The sequence below is a fragment of the Biomphalaria glabrata genome, chromosome 2 (genome assembly GCF_947242115.1).
Source record: "Biomphalaria glabrata chromosome 2, xgBioGlab47.1, whole genome shotgun sequence".
Classification (NCBI taxonomy): domain Eukaryota; kingdom Metazoa; phylum Mollusca; class Gastropoda; family Planorbidae; genus Biomphalaria; species Biomphalaria glabrata.
In genome coordinates this window covers 11,366,388-11,380,595 of record NC_074712.1, presented here as the reverse complement: position 1 = coordinate 11,380,595, position 14,208 = coordinate 11,366,388, and the positions used below count along the sequence as shown (strand labels likewise).

The window sequence follows — 14,208 nt, the reverse complement described above, 5'->3', positions numbered from 1 at the left end:
GCGAGATCCATGGACAATAAATACTCTTCAATCATAGCAAAACTGTAAGAATTTAAAAAATAGAAAATGGTATTCCCGAACTCAATTTCTAACGATATTCCTATTCTTATATTAGAAGCAAGTTAACTATAATTTGTCTATATTTAGTTTAATGTTGAAGAATTTTAAAATTTGTTTTGTTTCAGAGCACCTTTAGTTTCTTCTTTCCGCCTTTATGCTCAGCGCCCCCTTACCGCCCCATTTTGTGCCCAGCGCCCCCCTACCGCCCCTTTGGCTCTCAGCGCCCCCCAAAATCTCGAAAACGCCCCCTAGGGGGCGATATCGCCCCCGTTGAAGACCACTGCTCTAAAGGGTCTGTCTCCGTACAGGGTGAAACCCCCCTTTACAAATGTGCTCTACAAACCTATACAAAATTAGTATATTTACTCAGTATGTCAACTATGGTCTATTGCAAGCGGTCAATTCTGTCATCAGACATACCATAAAGAACTGTTCTATTCCACACTATACATCACTGTAATGGAGGACTAGAAAAAAGTAAGGCTCCCTTTTCAGACCTTGTGGTCTATATGGCAGATGTTGTAAAGGTCATCTACAAAAAAGAAAAATATTAATTCATATAGAGCTATCTGTAAGTTAATGAATTTAGTAACTCTATAGTAACAGAATAAGAACTTGAAACACGCTAATTTGAAGAAGTCACATAAGTATCTTCAAAATAAACATTAAATTAACTTTTGTTGAAAATGTTAGTAGCATTTACAACAGAATAGTTTCTGATTTGGAACAAGAATGACTTATTCTAATAGTATTTAACGATTCCATTCAATTTAGTCGATATGCATTATATACTGCGTAGCACATTATACCTAACATAATGTTACACACTGTCCCGCACATTACAACACACACTGCCCACACATCGCACCCGACAATGTGTTACACTCTGCCCCGCACTTTGCACCACACACAATGGTACACTGCACCAAAAATTGAATGACACACTGTATAAGGCACTGCACTAAAAAGTGCACAACACAGCTCAACACAGACACGCTGAACCACAGATTGAATTACACACTTTTTCACACATTGCAAACCAAACATTGTCACACATTGCACAACATACATTGTCACACATTGCACAACATACATTGTCACACATTGCACAACATACATTGTCACACATTGCACAACATACATTGTCACACATTGCACAACATACATTGTCACACATTGCACAACATACATTGGCACACATTGTACACCAAACATTGCACAACATACATTGTCACACATTGTACAACATACATTGCCACACATTGCACAACATACATTGTCACACATTGCACAACATACATTGTCACACATTGCACAACATACATTGTCACACATTGTACACCAAACATTGTCACACATTGCACAACATACATTGTCACACATTGTACACCAAACATTGTCACACATTGTACAACATACATTGTCACACATTGCACAACATACATTGTCACACATTGTACACCAAACATTGTCACACATTGTACAACATACATTGTCACACATTGTACAACATACATTGTCACACATTGTACAACATACATTGTCACACATTGTACACCAAACATTGTCACACATTGCACAACATACATTGTCACACATTACACAACATACATTGTCACACATTGCACAACATACATTGTCACACATTGCACAACATACATTGTCACACATTGCACAACATACATTGTCACACATTGCACACCAAACATTGTCACACATTGTACAACATACATTGCCACACATTGCACAACATACATTGTCACACATTGCACAACATACATTGTCACACATTGCACAACATACATTGTCACACATTGTACAACATACATTGTCACACATTGTACAACATACATTGTCACACATTGCACAACATACATTGTCACACGTTGCACAACATACATTGTCACACATTGCACAACATACATTGTCACATATTGCACACCAAACATTGTCACACATTGCACAACATACATTGTCACACATTGCACAACATACATTGTCACACATTGTACAACATACATTGTCACACATTGTACAACATACATTGTCACACATTGTACAACATACATTGTCACACATTGCACAACATACATTGTCACATATTGCACACCAAACATTGTCACACATTGCACAACATACATTGTCACACATTGTACAACATACATTGTCACACATTGTACAACATACATTGTCACATATTACACACCAAACATTGTCACACATTGCACAACATACATTGTCACACATTGCACACTGTTACGTTTTCATATTGGATGAGACTTTTTAGACATGTAAACGACAAAATCACAGTTTATAAATACTTTAATCTTTATTAACACTGAAAACACTTTCTTGTTCATAGTCCTCCATTTCGGTTCTTCTTTCCTTTCAACACGCAATCGCACCATTTCACATTCACACTAAGATGCGCACGTAACACCCCCCCCCCCCCCCCCTGTTTAACAAGTTCGATGCACATCAAACGTCCAAAATACAAATCACTGAATATATTATCAGACTATTCCAAGTTAAAACAAATCGGTAACATATAAAACCATAATGTAATAACTACACAAAATCAAACACAATGTCATGTTAATACCAATACAATTCCAACATGGAATAACAATTATATTCATCACAATAATAACTGTTATTATGAGCAATTGAAACCACTTCTGTTAACATATATCTATAAGTAATCATATTTCTATTAATACAACTCCCCACTCATAATCGTATGCCTGTACAAAACACCATCATTCCAGTCGCAATCAAATAGTTAACAAACAAAGTCTATCTTGCTCCATGCATATTGTAACAACAATATTCAATTCATTACACATAAATTTATTCATTGTAGAATAGAACAATAATTAATGTCCATCATTCCCACCTTTTCTAATCCTATCTATATAATTCTAACATTATTGACATGCCATCCTTTCCGCTTCCCTCCTTTGCAATGATGTCCCATTGTGATCCCACTACCTAATGATCTAGCTGTACTGTTTTCTAGGCTGCTAATATCCCTCTCTTTTCTCGTATACGCCTCTTCACTATTGTACCTTGAATCCTTAATTCTAATTAATTGTTGACACTGTCTTCTAATATGCCCCCTTCTCCCACAATTAAAGCATAAGATGTATGAACTTGTACGTCTATATGTGGGTTTAAATCGCTTTCCCTGTACCACTGATTGCCTTACTTTACTTTGATTTGGACCCATTCCTATTGCATTGCTTTCTACCTTATCTGTTAATTCTTTCTTCTCGTGCTCTCTGCTACCGATGTCATCTGATGTATGAGATCTTATGTCTTCTTCCACATCCCCATTTCTACCTCGCGCAGACTTTATCCCATAATATTTCTTCCAATTCTCAATCTCCCTTACTGAACATATTTTCACCCCATGGATATTCCCAATAATTAAATCTATCTCACTCTGATCTACAACACAAGCTTCCACTGTCCCCTTAACATGCGGTGTGTCTATACTAACTTTAGCAATCGGTAATTGTACAATATTCCCATTAAACATAACACACTTCCTAGATTCGCCTGTATATTCATGGTCTTCCACTAAATTCTTATTCACTCCAATAATAGTGCTCCCAGTATCCCTGATGGTCTTGGCTGCCTTGTTCCCTACGAATGTCTGAAAAATCTCCAATGTTCCAGTATCAGATGACAATGATAAGCCTTGCTCTATTCTACCTTTCTCCCAGTCCTTTCTTTCCTGTCTGTTTCCTTGATATCTTCCGTTGCGGCTATCATTTTGTCTTTCATATGTACCACTTCTATACTGTCTCTCCTGTGTCTCCCTTGTTCTGTGAGAGTTATTCTGTGTCTCACATGTTCTGTTAAAGGCAACTATTTCTTCTATATCACTGCCTCTAGATAATTTCTTCTCGGGATGTGCCACTTTATAAGCCCTTATCAGTCTTACTATGTCTTCTATGGATTTCGGTTTCCTCTCCAACAGAAATATTTTTAATTCCTCCTGACACTCGTACATCACTTTGTCCAGCATGAGAAATGTCTTAAGACTGTCAAAGGTTTTTTCTACCTCAGCGGTTTCTATCCAGTTATCGAAATGGCTGCTCATTTTGTCCAAGAAGGTCTGCGGGTCATCCTCTGGTTCTATCTCACAATTAACAAACTGTTGGCGATAGAAAGCTTCTGTTTTCCCGAAAGTTCGAAGTAGTTGTTCTTTCATAATGCTGTAGTTACTCTGGTTCATACATATTTTTGAAGGCACCTCCGCTGTAAATGATCTTGACAATAAGAATGTCCATTTGTCTTCAGGGTACTCCAGTTCTCTCATTTCTATTTCGAACTTCTTCAAAAAAATGTCTATATCCATTTTGTCTTCCTTGAATATCAAACCTTTATATTTTGCCAGTTTATTCCCTGTAGATTCACTCTTTCTTTTATCATTCTCTTTTCCTTGGTCTGTTTTTAACTTTTTCTCTGCTGTCTCTTTTTCAAATGCTAATCTTTCTCTTTCAATGGCGACCAATTCATTTTTCTTTTCCCTTTCAATTGCTACTATCTCCTTATCCTTTTCTCTTTCTCTTTTGTCCTCCTTATCTAATCTCTCCTTTTCTTTGTCTCTTTCCATCGCTAATCTCTCCTTCTCCATTAACCTTTCTTGTACGTATTTTCTTAGTTCTGCCCCACGTTGGGCGCCACTTGTTACGTTTTCATATTGGATGAGACTCTTTAGACATGTAAACGACAAAATCACAGTTTATAAATACTTTAATCTTTATTAACACTGAAAACACTTTCTTGTTCATAGTCCTCCATTTCGGTTCTTCTTTCCTTTCAACACGCAATCGCACCATTTCACATTCACACTAAGATGCGCACGTAACACACACCAAACATTGTCACACATTGCACAACATACATTGTCACACATTGCACAACATACATTGTCACACATTGCACAACATACATTGTCACACATTGCACAACATAAATTGTCACACATTGCAAAACAAACATTGTCACACATTGTACAACAAACATTGTCACACATTGCACAACAAACACACATTCCACAACATACATTGTCACACATTCCATAACAAACATTGTCACACATCGCACAACAAACATTGTCACACATTGCACAACAAACATTGTCTCACATTCCATAACAAACATTGTCACACATTGCACAACAAACATTGTCACACATTGCACAACAAACATTGTCACACATTGCACAACAAACATTGTCACACATTGCACAACAAACATTGTCACACATTGCACAACAAACATTGTCACATATTGCACACCAAACATTGTCACATATCGCACACAAAACATTGTCAAACATTCCACAACAAACATTGTCACACATTGCACAACAAACATTGTCACACATTCTACAACAAACATTGTCACACATTGTACAACAATTATTGTCACACATTGCACAACATACATTGTCACACATTGCACAATATACATTGTAACACATTGTACAACAATTATTGTCACACATTGCACAACATATATTGTCACACATTGCACAACAAACATTGTCACACATTGCACAACAAACATTGTCACACATTGTACAACAAACATTGTCACACATTGCACAACATACATTGTCACACATTGCACAACATACATTGTCACACATTGCACAACAAACATTGTCACATATTGCACACCAAACATTGTCACATATCGCACACCAAACATTGTCAAACATTCCACAACAAACATTGTCACACATTGCACAACAAACATTGTCACACATTCTACAACAAACATTGTCACACATTGTACAACAATTATTGTCACACATTGCACAACATACATTGTCACACATTGCACAATATACATTGTAACACATTGTACAACAATTATTGTCACACATTGCACAACATACATTGTCACACATTGCACAACAAACATTGTCACACATTGCACAACATACATTGTCACACATTGTACAACAATTATTGTCACACATTGCACAACATACATTGTCACACATTGCACAACATACATTGTCACACATTGCACAACAAACATTGTCACACATTGTACAACATACATTGTCACACATTCCATAACATACATTGTCACACATTCCATAACAAACATTGTCACACATCGCACAACAAACATTGTCACACATTGCACAACAAACATTGTCTCACATTCCATAACATACATTGTCACACATTGCACAACAAACATTGTCACACATTGCACAACAAACATTGTCACACATTGCACAACAAACATTGTCACACATTGTACAACAAACATTGTCACACATTGCACAACAAACATTGTCACATATTGCACACCAAACATTGTCACATATCGCACACCAAACATTGTCACACATTCCACAACAAACATTGTCACACATTGCACAACAAACTTTGTCACACATTGTACAACAAACATTGTCACACATTGTACAACAATTATTGTCACACATTGCACAACATACATTGTCACACATTGCACAATATACATTGTAACACATTGTACAACAATTATTGTCACACATTGCACAACATACATTGTCACACATTGCACAACAAACATTGTCACACATTGCACAACAAACATTGTCACACATTGTACAACAATTATTGTCACACATTGCACAACATACATTGTCACACATTGCACAACATACATTGTCACACATTGCACAACAAACATTGTCACACATTGTACAACATACATTGTCACACATTCCATAACATACATTGTCACACATTCCATAACAAACATTGTCACACATTGCACAACAAACATTGTCACATATTGCACACCAAACATTGTCACATATCGCACACCAAACATTGTCACACATTCCACAACAAACATTGTCACACATTGCACAACAAACTTTGTCACACATTGTACAACAAACATTGTCACACATTGTACAACAATTATTTTCACACATTGCACAACATACATTGTCACACATTGCACAATATACATTGTAACACATTGTACAACAATTATTGTCACACATTGCACAACATACATTGTCACACATTGCACAACAAACATTGTCACACATTGCACAACAAACATTGTCACACATTGTACAACAATTATTGTCACACATTGCACAACATACATTGTCACACATTGCACAACATACATTGTCACACATTGCACAACAAACATTGTCACACATTGTACAACATACATTGTCACACATTCCATAACATACATTGTCACACATTCCATAACAAACATTGTCACACATCGCACAACAAACATTGTCACACATTGCACAACAAACATTGTCTCTCATTCCATAACATACATTGTCACACATTGCACAACAAACATTGTCACACATTGCACAACAAACATTGTCACACATTCCATAATAAACATTGTCACACATTGCACAACAATCATTGTCACACATTCCACAACAAACATTGTCACACATTCCACAACAAACATTGTCACACATTCCACAACAAACATTGTCACACATTGCACAATAAACATTGTGACACATTGCACAACAAACATTGTCGCATATTGCACACCAAACATTGTCACATATCGCACAACAAACTTTGTCACACGTTGCACAAAAATCATTGTCACATATCGTACAACAAACTTTGTCACACGTTGCACAAAAAAACGTTGTCACATATCGCACAACAAACTTTCTCACACGTTGCACAAAAAACGTTGTCACATATCGCACAACAAACTTTGTCACACGTTGCACAAAAAACATTGTCACATATCGCACAATCAAATTTTGCCACACGTTGCACTACAGACCATGGGCGTAGCCAGGGGGTGTTTGAAGTTTAACCCTCCCCCCCCCCCCGAAATGACCTTATTGTAATAACTTAAGTGAGGCAACTCAACGAGACGTTTATTTACACGGAGACATGACAAACACTGTACACAAAGGGGCATCTGCCTTGAGTACAGCATCTCCATATTGGCTCTCTCCTTGGGCGGAAATCGTTTGTCTCCTAATGTCATCATCCGACTTGTTTTAGTCACAGATAGTGCGCACCTTCTTTCTGCACTATCTTGGATGGCGGTGCGCATTGCAAAGTCATAACATTAGCACTTTTCGTCCCGAAAAGAAACACTGCAGCTGAGGTTTGACAGTTCAGGTGGAGGTCGATCAGTCGGAGCCACAGGCGGCAGGGAGCGTGTTCCCCACGAAGCCATCCGCATTTTTTGTCCTCCAGTGCCGCTTTCACTTTCTCCAGTTGACCAGGCTGTTGTTGCGATAATGACTTGGCCGTTTGCCACACAAAGAGATAGGGTCGAGCACTGTTTTCTTCAGCACAGCCGTTGTTCGGACACGCTGTCTCAGCAGACCTTCCCGACAGACGCCTCTCAAGGGAGCTGCAGGTTCGCTTGCAGCCACGTTGCAAGCAAAGTCCAATGCACCGCAGTCATCCTCAGACAACAGTCTTACGTCCAGAAGATAGGTCTCTTCAGGTTCAAGTGGAAAATGTCTTCCTCTTGACAGCTCAGATTTAGAGTGGTTTGATTGACATTCATCTATGCCAATGTCGATGATGATGGTAGAAGTACATATGCCCTGTTGGTGGTTTTCTTGGCATCTAAATTCTATGTGTGATGCGCCGCACGTACAGTTCATGCTAAACTTCTGGATGCAGTTGTCAAGCTTCGAATTTCCCTCGTGAGCACCGACAGATAGACAGAGGTCTTTAAGGTCCATAGCAACAGGCTTGATCGCAGACCCAACGTTGTTTTGCTCCGTCCGGCTCATTGAGGTACTGGTAACAGCTACAACACGAACAAACGCTTCAGGCACATAATAGACTTCAGTTAAGGTACTGGTAACAGGTACAACAGGAACAAACGCTTCAGGCACGTAACAGTCTTCAGTTTCTTCATTTGTCACTTTCCGTTCGATTCGGTACATCTCGTTGAGATCATAACAGCAATCGTTTTCACGTTTCTTGTCTTGAAAGTCACAACCACAAGACTTGCCCACAACACAGACGGCGCTCCAATTCCCAGCGTCTCCGTCACCACTGTTTGTGCAGCCACAGTCTTGACCACGCAACTTCTTTACCAACGAGTCTACAGGCAACTGCTCCTTTACCAACGAGTCTACTCCTTCTTTCAGCTGAGACACCATTTTATCTACCTTGTTCCCCATACTGTTCATTTGTTCACACATTGCATCAATACCTTCATTTATCTTGCCAATAAGCTCATAAATCTCCGGTTCAATAATATAATATAATATATAAAGATATATATAATGGAAGTAAGTGAAACAGGTCTATCAATATATATAAATGGCACATAACATAACATTGAGATAATATTGACATAACATTGATAGACCTGTTTCACTTACTTCCATTGTGTTTAGAAAAATTGGTTAAAATGTTTCTTTTGAATGATCTTTGTAGTAAGTTAGACCCTTTACAATTTGCTTACCAAAAGGGCAAAGAGTGACAGTGTTGACGATGCCATCCTAAATATTTTAAATTGTGTCGACAAACATCTGGACTTACCGAACACTTATGTAAGATTGTTCTTTATTGATTTCTCATCAGCTTTTAACACTATACAACTTCATTTACTCATTGAAAAGATGAAAGCGTTGAAGATTAGTTCATACATAATACAATGGGCAAATGAGTTAACACAGGGGCGCCCCAGGGGACTGTGACATCGCTATTGTGGTTCGTTTTGTACACCAATGATGTTCAATCCGAATGTCCTTTTGCGCCTTCACAATATTTGCTGATGATGCGGCTCATCTTGCCCTGCTCTCAGAGAGCTCAGACGTAAATGAGTATTTCAGAGAAATAGAACACATTGAAAATACTGTAAAGATAATTTTTTATTATTAAATGTAAAAAAAAACAACAAAGAAATGATAATCGATTTTCGTAAAGAGTCGCGTGGTCGAGAGGCCTAGTGCGCTTGTACTTGGCTTGGCTTGGCTACCTAGAAGGGGGCTCGAGGTTAGACACCCGACTCGGGCAGAGTTGTGTTTACTAAGCAGCACGGAAAACCAACTCCTAGATACTTCCCCCCCCCCCAACTGGTCCACAAAAGAGATTGGACCAAAAGCGCTCTGAGCATGCTATAGGCATGAAAGTAGCGCTATATAAAAGCTATAATAATAATAAAAATAATAATAATAAAGAAAAGAAGGAAAATGATATTGTTTCTGTAGCTGGAGAGATTATTGAAATAGTGCAAACCTTTAAATACCTTGGTACTATCCTAGACAATAAACTAAAATTTTACAGCAAATACTGATTATATCAGCAAAAAAGGGCAGCAAAGATTACGATTACTAAGAAAACTGTCCTCGTTTAATGTTAGCGAAAAGGCCTTGGCTATGTTTTATCACGCTCACATCTGCAATATTTAAGTTTCAATTTCACTGCCTGGTAAGGCAATCTGAGCATTAAAAATAAAAATAAACTTTATAGAATCCTAAATGCTGCTGGTAAAATCATTGGCAAAAAACAAACCCCATTTGGGCAGTTGTTTGAGACAAACATCTATAAAAAAGCTAACAATATCCTCGAAATAAAGAATCACCCTCTGTGTCAGGATTTTGTGATTTTACCATCACAAAAGAGATACAAGACACCGATAGCAAAGACAAACAGACACAAACACTCTTTTGTTCCCCTGGCAATCAAATCATTAAATAAGAACAATCTGGTATAAACTTTGTCACATGTAAATTATGAGTGAATGTACACTTTGGTTTCTTATAGTTATAATGTTTTTTCTTTGGTGTAATGCTAAAATTATAAGACAAATTTTCATACGAACAATAAAGATTATTATTATTATTATATAACATTGAGATAACATTGACATAACATAGACATAACATTGACATTCCATTGAGATAAGATTGAGATAATATTGAGATAACATTGACATAACATTGACATAATATTGCATTATACATTGCAGCACATATTACACAACAATATAATCTTTTGTGGGTTTTTTTACAGACCAAGGGCTGGTAAAAAAAACATTGATATTATAGACACATGTGATAAATCCAGCTACTCTGATGACGAGGTGGTCAGTGCTTGTCAGAACTCCACTGCAAATTTTCTTCAAGTCTACAACAAAATATCTCGTATAATTTACAGAAATATTTTTTGCGCTATTTGTAATATGGTAAGTAAAATTTTGTAAATAAATGTATATCTTTATTCTTAGTTTTTACGAAAATTGATTATCATGCAACAAAATGTGATTTTTTTTTTATCATTTTAAAGGGCATTGAGATTTTCAGTGCTGTAAAGTAATGGGAAATTACCTTGAGATTTTCAGTTATATAAAATAAACACTGAGTTATCTTTCTTGGTACAGGCTCTTATTGCATGCATTAAAAAAAACAAAAAAACTTATACACTAATTTAAAGAAACACATGGGATATGGCTGTGACGAGAGATCTCATTAGCTCGTTTGATAAGACATCCTTTGACCCATACGTTCACACTTGGGTAGGAGTCAATAAATTATAAAGGATAAAAGGCAAGCCAATTAATTCTACTCAGACAATTGAGATTTATAAAGATACATTGTTCATGAAACCAAACTAACTAATAAAATAAAGAAATCAACATATAAAAAGATTTTAATAAAAAATTAACATTTTTGTCCCATACTAGCTATGTCTCCCTTCACTTTGTCTTCATACTTTCTTGTGATAGTAACAGCAATACTGTTACTAGTTAACGTAATGTACATTGTATAGTCGAATGTGATATTGCATACCGTTACATCTGATGCACATTGATTGCTGTGTACGTTCCTGGTCTTGTTCTAGAATGTCTACCCCAGGAGGTCAAGGAAATGTCACTGTTTTCCCTCTGTGTTCACATTCACACCACTTCCGTTCTCCTTGCTGATAGATCTTAAGGAAAGCACACGAACCACTTCGCTGTACATAAGCTCAGCACCAGCCTACACAGACTCACCCTGTGCAGGCAACCAATGGCTCTCACCGAGCGTAAGTAGTACATGCAGGAAGTCCAATGCTCATTTTAAAACCAAGGTAGACATTTCAGATAAATAGACATTAGCGATAAACAAATATTCGAGATAAATAGATATTCGAGATAAATAGACATATTAGATAAAAAGATATTGGTGATAATAGTGATTTGAGATAAACAGACATTCGAGATAATTAGACATTTTAGATTTAAAAAAAAACATCCGAGATAAACAGATATCTGAGATAAATAGACTTTCGATATAAATTGACATTTGAGAAAATAGACATTTTTGATTAAAAAAGACATTTGTGATAAATAGACATATAAGATAAAATCACATTCAAGATAAATAGACATTCGATATAAATAAACATTCGAGATCAATAGATATTTTAGATAAATAGAATTTTAGACAAATAGACATTTTAAATAAAAAGACCTTTTAAATTAACAGACATTCGTAAAAATAAATATTTCAGATAAATAGACTTTCGAGAAAAACGGGCATTTGGGATAAACAGACATTTGAGACAAAGAGACATTTTAGAAGAACAGACAATTTAGATAAACACACATTTGAGTCAGAAATATCATTATCTATAAATTATTTATTTTCTTTTTAAGTAAAAAAAAAAACATCAATTGATTATTTCATATTGTATTACTAATGATAATGAAAAGAAAATACAAATGTAATTATTCTTTGTTCATGGGCGGATCTTGTGGGGGCCGCCTTTGAGCTTGTGTACACAAGCTTTCTTTATAATCTTGTTTTATAAACAATTTATGTGAATTGAACTGGCACAACATTTTAATTCCTATGAATCCAGGGTGAATGCCTTCAAGTCCTGTGCTCTCCTGGTAAGGTTCACCAACACAACAGATGTATTGAGATGATAGAAGAGATCAATGGACTAAGCTACCGACTGGATCTGTGGCTAAGACCTTATCATAATTCGAGACACAGCGAGCAGAGTTCCAACCTTTCCAGTTTTAATATCCCTGATATTGTCGAAGCGTTAGGTCAAAAAGTAATGCCAGTATTTTTTTCTCTCTTACAAAACAATGTCATTATTATATTCAAGCATTACAATATTGTTATAGCTAGAGAATATATAGTTATGTTTATAGCGACGTGCGTGCGTATGACTATTTTATCATGATCTTAATTTTAGTCTTCGCATTATGCATCATAAAACAGGTTATTCATATTTAAATTAATATTAAATTAATATATATATATAGGTACAAACTATGTTTGAAGAAGTAAGCCGAGACTTCAAGTTTCTTGTGCAAGTCATTGAAGATCAGAATTCAGGGACGCAGGATGTCGAAGTACAGCAACACATCTACAGGCTTGAATGTACATTTATTGCTGATCCCCGACTGACTAGAAATACATTTGAGGAGAAAGTCTTAAATTCGTTCGTTAACACCAATATATCCATAGACATGAACGGAAGCTACTCGATGGCACTTACAAGTCATCGTGATCCAAGAGCTTTAGAAGATGACACCCAGAGACAAGTAATGAAGGTGAACTATAAGCTATCATCCAGTAGTTACTTCACAAGTGATGTCTTATCATTTGCTCATACTGTAACGGTTTTCTTGAGGTTAAGCAAAGTTCTACTGTGTCCTCTCATCAAGTTCAAGAGTTTCCAATACAACATGACTTCCGATATTTCGAAATTACCACCAAGCATTACACTAACTGTTGATTTTAATGTCACCCGCGTAGTTATTACAGGCTACGAGGATCTTAACATGGTTGACTTGGATGAAGACGGTGGGCTTCTGATTTGTCAAGAGTTATTGGAGAAACACTTGAAGCAATTCAGGAAGGCGGATAAAATACTAGAGGGGACAACCCTGGCGAAATATGTCCTATCTATCCTATGCTTTGTTGCCTCCCTTGTTTGCCTTCTGCTGACCCTGTTGGCCTACTGGATGTTTCCGGTGTTGAGAACTGGGGCCTGTATCAATAACATGTTCCTTGCTTTCAGTCTTCTCTTGGCTCAGACTTCACTACTTGCATCTTCACACATGTAAGTAGAAAACGGTTCATCTCATTTTTAGCGGCCCCCGCAAGGGGAATAGCCACTATGTTTTTTGTGTGGT

At 36.7% G+C, this 14,208-nt stretch overlaps 1 protein-coding gene across 1 annotated transcript in view; it reads left to right on the top strand.

The window, feature by feature from the left end:
• Nucleotides 1–14,208, top strand: part of LOC106061065 (mucin-2-like) — a 325,575-nt gene that overhangs the window by 72,209 nt on the left and 239,158 nt on the right. The gene's annotated exons all lie outside the window — the stretch shown is intronic.